This window comes from Zonotrichia albicollis, chromosome 15, assembly GCF_047830755.1.
Source record: "Zonotrichia albicollis isolate bZonAlb1 chromosome 15, bZonAlb1.hap1, whole genome shotgun sequence".
NCBI classification, from domain to species: domain Eukaryota; kingdom Metazoa; phylum Chordata; class Aves; order Passeriformes; family Passerellidae; genus Zonotrichia; species Zonotrichia albicollis.
The window spans coordinates 11,679,466-11,693,384 of NC_133833.1; positions in this window are offsets into that span (position 1 = coordinate 11,679,466).

Genomic DNA, 13,919 nt, shown 5'->3' on the forward strand with positions numbered 1-13,919 from the left:
ATTCTGGCCTCCTTTAGCATAAAAAAATGCTGAATATACACACACACACTAAAAAGGGGAGAATAATCACGGAGTCTTTTTTGAAATCCACTCTACATAATTTTACCATAGTTACATAAATCAATAACATGGCTGGACTGGCCTAATAACAATGTGTCAGTTTCAAAGACACAGCTGTTACAACAACTATCGGAGATCCAAATATTTAGACCTCCTGCTACCTCAGCTGCCAAAGCCCTTCAGTATTAAAACATGTAGAAAAAAGAAAAAAACATAAAATAGTTATGCAAGTGAATGTCAGAAAAGGAACAGGAAAGCTCTGTTAACTGCAGAAATTTTTGTGGATAGCATTGTTTTGTACAGAACAAAAAGAATTTGGATTATCTGCCTTACCACCAAATCTGGGTTTTGTAGGACCATGGTAGAGATGCACCGAAAAAAGGATTGGAAGACAATAAGCAAGGATTTTCCAGGTTTGCTGAAGAGTTTATAATGCTTCAGACAAAAGGCAGGACAATGTGAAAAAAAGAATTTTTAGGAGAATTTGGTTAAGGAGAGAAACTGAGGCTTGGATATGACACAGAGGCTGAAGTCAATATTAAGATGACCTGCTCTATCCAGGCTGCAGCTGAGAACTGAATTAGACAAGCCAGCAAAAGAATTTGGACATTAATGGAATAAAGTGGGAGCCCAGAACAACAAGCTAAGAAGTCAAATTAGAGGCAAAATGATCTACAGAAAATAATTTTAAAGGCTAAAATAATGAAGGTTGCAGTTCTCTGAATGTTTAATAGAGTACCTTTGGGATCAAGGCTCCATCCACGAGCATGAAGGACCACATTTAGTGTACACGTAGAAGAAAGGTAATATTATTTGGAAATTATTAGCTACAAGATGAGGTCTTCATAAAAAATAAAGTCTGTTCATGGGCTTCTGCAACTGAGGGACTGAAACCTGTTCTTTTAAACTAAGGGAGCATCCAGGGCAGAAGGCAGGAGTAAGAGTGAACAAAAAAAAAAAAAAGAAAAAGAAGAAGAATCCATCTAAAGGCAACCTAATTACAGCCCAAGGGACAAAATACCATTTTAAAAAGCAAGTGTTGTCTTTCAAACAAAATTTCAGTCACTTTGTTGAGAATTTAATTAAATCCTATGAAAAGTTTCACAGATAAATCGGTTTATTATACCCATGAGAGATCTATTGTTCCATTTATAAAAATTAAGTGCCAGTGCCCTTTCCCCTCCTTATTTACAAGGATTCTGTAGATGAAAAGACTTAGACTTCCTACTTACACATTACTGTGGGGCTGTTTTTAAAAGACAAGATTTACAATGAAAAACATACCTATTCAATATGTAAAAGAAAGCTCATGACCTTTAAAACATCTTGAATAACAGACATGAACTAAAAGCTTGCTTACAAGTCAGCAAACACATTTGAATAATTCATTCCAGAATGTCAATTTACTTCACAGAAATATATTAGAAAGGTTGTCTTTCCTGTGGGAAAAATACCCAGATCACAGGATGTTAGACTGGATAGGACATTCTCATTTGGATTCACATAAAATTCATATTGATTATCAAAATGAGAAAAGGGAAAACAAGAAATAAGGAAATATTAATGTAGCTTTAATTCAGCCAGTATGAAAACCATTAGAAATATTGATCTTTCCACCAGAAACATGTGTTTTAATATTGGTATACTGACACCTGTGTCTGATGAGATTTAATCTGCCGTCACTCTCTTCAGAATTTTCAAGTATATGCTATTAGCCTAACTATATATTCAGTTATATTGCCATGAGAAGCCTCATCCTAATTCACTCATAGAAAAAGAAGGAACAAAACCCAAACCCCCACAAAAACATCACCAACCTTCCCCAAAAAAGCTCCAAAACAAGACTTTTCATTGCATTCCCAAAGTGAGACACAAGCACAGAGACATCCACACAGATAATAATACAAGATGTCTATAAAAACAGCAAATCAGGCTATGAATGCTTCAAAGTCAGACAGACCTGCTAGAGAGGATTTAGCATAGCTGGATACTTTGTTGTATTAAAAAAAACCTCCATGTTCTTTTACCATGCTTTTACTGAGATTAAAAAGAAGAGTCTCCATGTTTGTATTGACAAAACAATACATATCCATCAACTCTCAGAATTCATTTCAATGCTTGCCTTAGGACTAGAAGGGAAACACTAGACAGACAGTCTTAGCACTTTTACAATCTCACAAACTTATTCCAATTTCAAAACCTTTTCTGCTTCTCATTCTTGTTCTCCCTCTATCACAACTCCTTAGTCTGCTGCCACAGTGAGATTTCTTATAGAAAAGAGCACTTTCCTTGTGCTCTTTCCAACTCCTTTGCCCTCAGTTACATTCACCTGAATTTGATGGCTTCCTGCTGATTTAGCAGTGCTGCATGTTTCTGGCACAAATGCTTCTGTCCCAAAAATCACCACCCCACAGTTTCACCTAGATCGGTGATTCCATTTCAACCCTGAAAAAATATTGCAATTTGAAAACTGTTACTTCTAAAGAAACTATAAGTAGAATAAAAGTTAATTGACTTGATATCAGGAAACAAAGAAGTGGTAAGACAGACCAATTCCTAGCTTCAAGCTCACCTTTATTTCACTTGCTTTCAGGAGAGCTGATGTCAGCTCATGTTAAGGCCCATCCCTCTAAGCTGAATTTTCAGAGTGCCCAGACTGGCACAATCTGCAGACCCTGACAACTTCCAGGTGTGGCATAAATCTCACCAAACCACACCCTCCCCATGTAGGAGCTGTCCTACTGCCCTCAAACACCTGAGGATGCTGCCTACAGCTGCTGAAGATTGAGTATTTCTGGAAAGCCAAGACAACGGCCATGCCAAAACACGTCATTAATTCTTTCAATCCTCAGGTAGCACTTCCTTATGTTTCTGGCTAGTTTCAGTAACTTTGCCAGTTTCTGAGGGGTCTTCAGCTGTTCTGTTGGATAATTATACACTGTCCAATCTACCCTGCATGGCCCTTGGGAGATTCTCAGCATCAAAGAATCACAGATAGAGACTACAAAGGCATGGCAGAAATTAGTCTACTATATGTTATGTTTGAATGAAGATAAAATATTTGTTCTTCCACTCAAATATTTGGCATAGAGAAGAAATAAGTCTAAAAAGTGAAAACACTCCACAAAATTAAACTGCAGCAAAACCCACTTCAGAAACAGTCTTGTAGTTATAAAAAGATTTTTCCCCCATTTATTTCTACAGATTATTTTGCAAATATACCACAGTAAAAAGAAAAAAAAAACCCACAACCAAAATTTATGAAAACAAACTATAAATAATTTTAAGCAAATCTCTAATTGTGATTTGCTAAAATAATTTGTTTACTTTTAAATTTACAGTAGAAACATCCAAAATCAGGCTTTGTTACAAAGGGGAATGAGCACCAGAGAATGTGACTCTGTTCTGCTCCCCTCCAGGTCCTACAGAGCATTTGCACAGACAGGTCCAAAACAACTCATGGGTGGTGACCTGGAGAGAATGCACATGGGAAACACATTAGCTCAAGCTACAAATCTATCTAAAATCTGTTAAACAGAAAGCAAAATTATGCTAAAAAAAATCACCTTGCAAACTCTTAGTACACTTGAAAGCATTTGTTTCAAACTCCTCTGCATGATCTGCCATAACCGATGAAAACTTCCTATATTTGAAGAGTCATCTCATTCTAGTACATTTGTCTGTGCTTTAATAAAATACCATTTTTAGGCACTGGAAACCTTTTCTGTCCTTTGGAGCACTCACTTTCAAGAAGAGGTAGGGCAGTTCCTCCTTCCAGCTGTTGTCAACCTGATACCCAGCACTTGCGTGCAAAGAAACAAATCTGAGTGTCAAGTACATCTGAAAGTAGGACTGGACAGAACCCAAAAAAATGGAGATTTTTTTTTTAACCAAAACCATGGCTTCCATCCAAAACCATCTAAAAAGCCTTCTCACCTGCCCATGAAGGAATTGGGCGTGGTACAGCCCGTGCAAGCTGGCAGGTCCCACTCACTGCCTGGGTTATTACTTGAGTGCTATTGGCACCTCCTCCCTTATCTCTTCTGATCCTAAACCAGTGCACTAACACAACTCCTGAGCAGCATGAGACAGGACAATGTGGAAAAGGTAATATGGTTTGAAAGGATAAGCAACAATGATAAACAGGAAAATTTATTAACTGTTCAGTGTTATTATTTTGTAATACTTAACCATGAAGTGATGTTTCTACGTATAATTTTTAAGAGATATAAGCTTTTTTTTGTTCTCTACATCACTTCTGATTGTTTCTTTTAGCATTGGTATCAGCATTTTGGACCAAATATCAACCAAGTGTAAATGATACATCTCTTCCATAATTGCATAACTTAGAGCTATTGAGAAGTTAACAAAACCACAGGATGCCTGTCTGGTAAAGCAGTGAAGTGGCTAGCTCTGTTCAAAATCTCTGAAATTTGAAAATAATCTGGTCCACTTTTTTATCCTCAGTTGGCAATTTGGTCCTTTACAGGGAATTTAAGATAAAACGGGTAATTTAAGAATAAAATCCATCCCAAATCTGAAGCAAGATTTACTATGGTAATATTTCCTAAGGGATAAGCTGAATACAATCTCATTGCATGAACATGCATTTTAGTCTCCAGAGGACGCTTTTCCTACCTGTACAAAGGGGAAGAGACAATAACGCTGAGTTAATGCAGACACACGAGTTTTGATTATGTAAACAGACTGAAGTTCACATCCCATGTACATCTGAGATAATTGTAAAAATTCCTCAGGGGATTTTGCCAAATAAATGCTAAGTACCCTGTTATTGCTCCTTCTACCTTCCCTCCCACTCTCCTGGCATCCAAGCACAGAAGAAATGAGATCTCAGTGCTCTTGAATACGTATGTGGTGGAAAGGAAAAGTACAAGGGGAGAAGATGTTCCTTTTCAAGGATGCCCTTATTTTATCCTGTCATCCAAAAAACCCCATAGAACTGAAAAGGAGTATTTGGGAGGAAGTTTTTTTTTTAAAGACTCAAAATTAACTTTGCAATAAATTTTTCCATGTAAAGAAAGAGACAGTATTGGCAGCTTATTTTTTATTCTCAACTTGTCTTTCTAAACATCTTAGAAAAAATCAGACCATAGTAATTTAGTAAACTAATGTTGGTAGAGTAAAAACATCATGACCATTCCTGTAAGCAGTACTATTAGATCCTTACATGATTCTGATTACTAATACAATTAAATAATTTTATCCTATCTGAATCATTTATCATAGTTCAAATAAATGGATTGATATTCTGATATTGCCTAGAAAATGTATTCAATGAACATTTTGAATCAGAAAAAGAAAGCAACTGCTTTCTCACATTTAGCAATAAAAATCCTACTAACTTCAAAAGTTCTGTTTAATTCATAGGCAGAAGGCAAAAATATTAATCAAAATCTTAAAGTCATTCATGCCACAGTAGAACACAATGCATTTTATTCTAAACAGCAACAGTTTCTAAAGATGTTCTGCAATTATTGCAAGTTATGAAGAACATGCTTTTCAAAGAGTTAAAATACAAAAGGAGTACTTAAAAAATTAAAATAATTACAAAGGAAATGGAAGTGAAAATAAAGCAGTCGAAGGAACTATATCCCTGAAAATATGGTAAAATAACAGAAACCATAAATTAAAAACTCATTAGACACATTTTAAGAATTAACATTCTCAAAGTTTGCACTTCTCTTTTCCACTAATTTGGAATACATTATTATTTAAAAACTAGAACCATTGGAGAGTTGTCACAACTACCAATGAACATCCCCACCTGAAAGTGAAGTTACCATCTGTAATTAGTTCTGTAGATCTGCATTTTTACTTCGTATCCTCCTGTTCAGCCCAAGACACCAATTTTCTTTTAAAAGCTTTCTTAGCAGAAGTTTTTTTTTTTCTAAATTTAAATCTCATGCCACCTGTCCTTAGCATATTTAGGCAATCAAAACCTAAGGAGAGAAGTCAGATCACAAAAAAGGTAACTTGGCAAGTTACCACTTAGTCATCTATAGGAACTTCAGAATTCATATCTTCACTTTTTTTCCAGGTCTTACACAGAGAAAAAGCTGACATTTCCTTGGTCTATGTTGTAAAACTCAGGGGAAATGGACTTTAACTGACATGGGACAGAGCTGTTTCCTGTGTCCAAGCCCATAAGGAGCCTTCAGTCCCAAACATCCTCCTTGTAAGGTGGAGGAACCAAAGGGACCAAAGAAATCCCTGCTGGGATCTCCCACACCAGCTCACAGCTGCAGAACAATGTTGTGACCTGTGTTAGCAAAAACCCCCCCAAACCTGCAGAACCATCTCTTGGCTGTGACTTGTCCCATTTTGTCAGGGACTTTGCTGAACTCCACCCAAGTTCACAGAGATGTATAGGTGGCAAGGGAGATCCACAGATGAGCATAAAAAAGATAAATGTAGGAGACAGATACAAGACTCTTGGCAAGTTAACAAATATTTTTCCTCAGGTTGTTGGACAGATACATACAGAATTTTAAAAAGTCATCACTTCAGTGATACATCATCTCTTGGTAACGCTTTTTTGTATCAAGTTAAATATTAAGGTGCATAAAGAGTCAATAACATTCATTATTCTCTATCTCCCTCATACCTTTAACATGTCTGCTCTACCACTAAACAGTTAAAGTACCCACTGAAGATTACATCTTCACAGGTAATCTTCCATTTAACCACACTACATATTTTACAGTAAATATTGAAAACAACCAAGTGAACCATTTCATGATATTCATAAACATTACCCAAATATTCTTTGTGAAATATCATTCTGCCTGGAGAGTGTTTTTTTATTAAACACTTTGCATTTTCAATTTGTCTAGCAAACTGCACAAGCCCATTGAGGAGGGAAGAACTATGAAAGCCATCTCTAGACAGAAACAGAACCCCTTTGTCTCAAGGGACTTTTAGTTTGGGTAGTTTTTGCAGGCTGGGGGAGGACTTATAAAAATATACTGCATTATTCCTATTTTGAATCTAAAATGTCCCTTTACCTCAAGTTAACAGAGCCTATAGCAGCCTATAGCCAAGATTCAGGCTCTTTCAGCTTATTTATTAACCTTATGAAATTAATCACCTTAGTCCCTTAGCAGCAGCAGGCAAATACGATCTCACATCAGAACAGAACACTCACGGGCAGTGAAAATCCCAGGAATTAGTCTCTGTCCCCATACTGATTCCCCAATCATTGACTCATAATGTTACATAAAATTAAGATTTTCCAGTTTCAAGAAACCTGAATCCTCCTCCAGGTGATCACCCTTCAATTGTACCTCATATTAACTCATGCAGGCAATCTTGGAAGAAATTCCATTTGCTACCATAGAAACCAAGGATGTGGACTCTACACCCATCCCTTGAGTTTAATCCATTTAAGACTGGAATACATATTTGGAGGCAATGAGGAACAGAAAATGCATTTCTGAACGCAGCCTTTGAAGAAGAATAAAAAGAGGAAATGAATGTAAATCCACTGGATGGTTTCTGCATTGTCTAGGACAAAATGACCAAGTCCCAGGGAGAGACTGCAGCAATCCTGGACGCCTGCACAGAACTTTCCACCTAGAGTGCTCCATAATCTCCATGATCTGCAAGCAAAACCAGGATGAATTGCCTCACACTGCCAAGCAATTACTCTTACCAAGAACTTTTCTGATGACACTGCTATTGGGAGAAGTGGTAAATGCAAGGGCCATTTGTTCAAGCCTCTTCTCCATTCTTTCCATTTGATTTTCCATTTTTCCATTCTTTCAGTTGATTCTTTTCTTCCTTGACCTGTTTTACAGACTCTGGGAAAAGTGATAAAGCATCTAGAGACACAATTAGCCTGTCCTGTTAATATTAAAATTGTGAGTAAAGGACATCAGATAGCTCTCACAGAGCCACTTCAGGTTTCTTAAGCTATTAAAAAACAACTTCCTAGTTTCACTAATTGGAAAAAAAATTTTTTTTTCTTATCAAACCATCACAAATTCATTTCTTTTGTTGGTGTAGAAATCTATGCTTAATTAATACTGTAATTCTGAAAGATTGAATAAGATATGAGGGATCACACAGCTGCCCAGTGTATAAAACTTAGTTTAAGATAAAACAACGCATATTTCACCTCAGGTGAAAAGGAACCTGATTTCATGACGAGATGAACAGCATAAAAGATGAGGTAAACTCACAACAACTAAATGGGAACATCAAAATATATTGTCTTCATGTCAGACATGAGTAAAAAATATTAACTTCCAATAAGAGTGTTTCAAAATGCTGATATGCATTTCAAACTCTACTGAAGTTGCTCTTGAAATATCCACTGCTATCTGTGCAGCACCAAAAAGATGAATATTCATTTCTGCTTGTAGTGCAGAGTTAGCAATACACTGAAATATAAACACACCTCCAACACTGAAATTTGCTGAACGTTTGTACTATGCAAATTTCATATTGCTAATAGATGCATTGTTTGGTACATTGAATTTCTCTGATATTTGTTCCTTCTTCAGCATCAGGTGGGTGTATGGAGACACTCTGAACACACTGCTAGTCTGACTTCCCACAGGGATTAGGCATGGGCATAACTGCATCTCTGAACTGAAGGCCTAAATTTCACATTACAGCAAAGTTTAGAGTTCCACTGCAAAAGGCAACGTTTTTGATACTATGACATCTAAATAGACAGAGAATTACAGAGAAAAGGAAAAAAAATGCACAGGCAATGTGAATTCTAAACTGACACCCATACAAAGTTTATATCAAAAGATGTAAACTAAACTAGAATTCTTTGAGACCCAATCTATGCCTTAATCACAAATCTGTCCTTTCTGTGCCATAAAATGGAAAATCTCCCCACCTGCCTGTCAGCCAGTGACAGCATTATAAGAGGATTAAAGATGAAAGGTTTACAGAGTTTTTTAAACTGCAGATCTTAGAGATTCTTTGCTTTCTCTCTCATGAAGATTTTATATTTGTACTCACTTTGTATTTCAGTTTTCCTAATCTAAAATGAAAGTAATTGAGACTGAAATGTATGTTTTGCTCTTTATGCACTGAAAACACAGCAAAGCAAGCTGTCACTGAAAATACAACTGTGAACAACAACAAACTGCTCAGAGCAAAGAGAAGGTGAAAAGGATCCTTGCATAAGAAATAATTAAAAAGAGCAAAACCAGTACGCAACCAAGCAAGCAAAGCAGCCTATTATGCAAACATAGAAATATTCAGTTTAATTAAAAACATGTGAAAAATCTCACTATCCCTCACAGCAGATCTGCAAATATTTTCTGCAAATGTTCCTGAATAAATGAGTTGTTTATAACAAATTCTGCAGCCCTTGTAATTTTCCCTGGGACTACTCATAGAATAAACAATCTCACAGTGCAAGTCCTACGGTTATTCACAATTATGTCAACTGGGCAAGTTCATTTGCCTTTTTTTAAAGATACACAGACAACTCTAAAAATTTTTTCAGGAGGGGAGAAGAGGGGTTTTATTGTGGATAAAAGTACATGAGAACTATTTGGACTAGGTTCTTTCATGCAATGTATAACTTCAGACTTCTAGGAAGTGTGACTATTAAACATATTGTATACATATTTTGTCTGTTCTGCAGCACTACAACACTAATAAAAATCCCTAAATCTAAAAGTACATTTCCATTTTCCCCTGAAGAAAAATTTGTAATGTTTCATTTTAAAACTGTTGATGTTTTTAAACTGTTGATGTTTTTCTATTTTCTCTTCATTTTTAGTTTCCTGAAGACAGAAAAATAGGACAATTTTTTTTCAAAAGAAACAGAAGGATCTCAGATTTGTTCATGAATTAATTTAGAAAAAGCATCTGATCTCATTTGTGAGCTTTCTATAATCCATTCTGCTCCTAGAGCCTCCTGGTTATTAATTAATTGGGAAAAATGGAATATCAGACTGATTTAGAGTGGAGAAGTTCAAGACATGGATCTACTGAGAATTCATAATTCATAGCTGGATAGCAGAAGCATTGACTTGCACTAAGATCCTAAGATTATTCAAGGATTACACTCATCAGTGGCGAAAAGTTTATCCTGGGAAAATGTGTTTGCTGGCTTCTCTGCAAATTGCTTGATCCCACTGCAGAGACTTTTCAGGTGTTTATGAAACACCTGGTGGTCTGGGAATAGCCAGTTTGGTCTTGTGTCATATTATGAAATTAACATAAGAAAACAATATCCTATTATGAAATTAAATACAATTAAATACAATCCTATTATTTTCTTCTCCATTTACAAGCCAAAAATTATATTTAAAAGAGTTTTAACCATTTACTCTCCTTGATTCATACTACAGACAGTGGTTTTGCTGACACAAAATGCCTCTATTTTATTACCTCTGCCTGACCAAAGTTGCCTCATGCAGTGGGAATACTTCAAAAATCAAAGGCTATTTTTCACTGGAAAATTTAAAAAAAATAGGTCTAGCTGAATTGCAGAGTCTGACTCCTGATTGTCTAAAGGATAATGCAGGGAGATATTGGTAAGTGCTGCTGCAGGGAGCAGCAGCATTGGAATCCACTGTGAGACTAAATCAGCACCATCATTAGAAAAGTAAGGACTCCAAAGCATACAGTATTTAATTAACATTTCACTCCAAACGGGTGATCTTCCACACCAGGGTTCATGCAAGCTGTTCCTATAGAAATTGGCATTGCCACCATCTGCTCTGTGGATGAACAGCAAACTTCACAGTTCTCACCTTTGGGGAGCAAGGAGTTCAGACACTTGCAGAAAAGTGCTTTTCAGAATGCTTTACTCTGGCTGCAATCCAGGAAAATGGCCCTTTGTAATTAACTGTGTATGAATCCATTAGAGAGGGACTGAAAATCAGTTCCTCTCTAATGTTCCAGGCTGTCAGTGACCTGGAACAGGCAGGAGAGCATTGACAGCTCTGCTGGTCCTGCCTGGACCACACTGCAAAGCAGACACAGCCAGAGAGATCATTCACTGCAGGGCTCTTCAGAGGCAAAACTAAAATTCTTTTCACAACTAAAAGACCAAGACAGCAATGTTAAATTTCCCTAATTTTGTCTTCAATTTTTTCATAGCTTCTGAGCACCACAGCTTCTACTTCCTTCAGATTTAAAATTCAGGTCATTAGAAATGATCAAAACCAGTTTTGGGCCAAGTGCCCAGTACCAGTTAGGTATTAAATATTACTGAAGCAGGACAGAAGAAAGGGAACTGCTGGAGAAATTTTGACTAATAAGCACTGCCAAATAAACCCAAAAGATCTCTGGAAAGTTGCCTGAAATACTTTTAAAATGTAATGGATATGGCTGAAAAACAATTGTATTAAAAGAATAGGTTGTGATTTTGTGGAGAAAAGAAGAAATAAGGATATGAAATGAAAAGAGTTTTTAAATGTCAGAAGTTTGGGTTCAAATTGTATTCCCTAAACTAAGTACAATGCTCTTAAACATAACCACAAACAAACAAAACACTACACACTGCTGACAAAAAAGGGCTTGTAGATCTAAATGGAAGCTGAAAATATATACTGGACTAGCAAAGAGAATTTTCCTGTTTGCTTCTCCGCAGTCAGAACAACTGCAACAAACACAGCAAGTCAATTTTCTTACTTGTTTTTCAAATTCTCCAGAGCTAGCACAAACAAATGAAACTGATTTAAAACCAGGTCATGCAGAGTACACAATTTCAAAAGCTTGGCTTTGAGGAGGGAGGCATCTTCAGATGTCTTCCTCATTGCACTGCTATAGTTGGAGCACTTTAAATTCAAACATTGCTTCTTATTTCTGCATCCATAGACAAAAATGCTTGACATTACTCCAAAATTACACTAAATTCAACTCAACCAAACATCTTTTTTTAGTGATTATTTTACTAGAACTATCTTGTCAAAAAGTAGTTTGCTGCACTAGAACTCTTCCTACTTGTTTCCTTGCTCACTTATATCCGCTCTGAATTTTTGTTTCCTAAGAAAACAAATAAGAAAAAACATGCCACTCTTCCAAATCCAACCCTTCATCCTTTATTACTTTTCCCGACTCATGAAGAGATTTTATTCTCTTGAAGGTGACAAACAACACAACCCAATCTAATGCTCAAAAGGTATTTTTTAGAGAGAAATAAATGAAGTCGCATCTCTGTAGGAGGAATGGTTGACTGAAACCCCTGTAAGTGAAGCATTCAGTGAAGTGATACCAGAATTCTAGGAAGAGGTGCCCATTCTCAAACACTTTGTTCAACATTATCCTATGGCACAGTCCCAAGAGACTTTCATTCCCTTCTACGTTTGCCAGGTTCTTGTTCCTCTGTGTGCCCAGACCTTTTTTTCAAACCCCTTGTCAGGGATTTAGGTCCTTTGATGTGGCTGGCTTGCTTTCAGTCCAGACAAGTCCTCAGAAAGGCATTTTCCCAAGCTGTTACACTTCATTACTGTAAGAGAAAGCTCAGTGCCAGCTCTCACACATCTCCCACCTCGAGCCAAGGTGACCGCAGCTGGTTCAGGGTAGGGGCACACAGGGTCAGCTGCAGAGCAAATGTGTTTGCCCTGAAATGCACTCAGAGCAGTAAGAAAGCATAAGCATCTTATTTCTCCATTTTCTCATAAATATCACTACCCATTTCATAGATAGAGTGTGTTGGGGAATGCTACTTGTCTCTTTTCAAACCATCTACATCTTCATGCAATATAGAACCTGCTCAATGGCAGCATTTGAAAACTTGGAACAAACTTATTTTCATAACCCTTTTTGTAAAGTTATAGCTTGATATTGATACTTCTACTGACAGGTACCAAGCCTCTGTTCAACTTCAATAGAAATATACGTCTGTTCACAAACAGATAAAGCATTTCATTGTTTAGATTAAGCACAAAGCAAAGCTGAAAATGTTCCAGTGTCCTTCCTCTCATTCAGGCTGACCAAAACAAAGACAACAATGGATAAATCAACATTAGAGCGACAAAAAAATTGAAGTTAAGGAAGAAGGTATTCCTTTTTCTCCTGCCTCAAAGCAGGTTCAGATGTGTCTTGCTACATATTCCAACAATTTTTTAAATCTAAGTTTTCCTGAAGACAGGCAGCGATGGAGCATCTGCATCCATTGATGCAGAGCTGTTTTGAAGTACACAGTCTGTTACTTTTTCCTCTTTTCATTCTCAGACTGCCTGTGGTTCCCTTTATCAATTGAAATGTTCAATCCTATTCCTTATCAGACAATTCTGAATCCATGAATATCATTTGGAGTCGTTATAACAAGTGCTTCATGTTTAAAATACGTATGAGGTGTTAATAAACTAAGTAATGCAATGTAATTTTTTTTAAATTTCTGATTAGGTGATTCATATAAATAACCAATACTGCTTCAAGTGAGAGCATTCTCTTTGCTGCAAATTACATTTCAATTGCAAATGTATTTCTGTGGACTTTTGGCTTAGCCCTTTAATCTAAAAAGAACACAGCAAGTAAGTTTCTTACCTTGAACACTAGAGAAAAGTTAACAGAAAAAAAAAGAAACAGCATGTAATAATTTAAAAGAAGATAAAATATTTCTGGGTTTGTTCCTCTTTCTAGGTAAGTTTTCAGTTGTTCTTATTCAAGAATACAAAATGGCTAAAATGCAACAGTATGTTGCTTAATATCTATTTAGCTTACTGACAGGTCTAGGGTGGCTTACTCAGTTCTTCCTTCCCACCCATGCTCTGTTACCTTCAGCTTATTGAAAAAAAGCCAAGTTTTGCAGTCGTTCTTCATCTCCAAATTCTGCACTACAATGGAGGTTTCTAGTCTGGGTATTTGAAGAATTTGAGGAAATTACTTCATGAGGGCCTAGATGAAATTTTTTT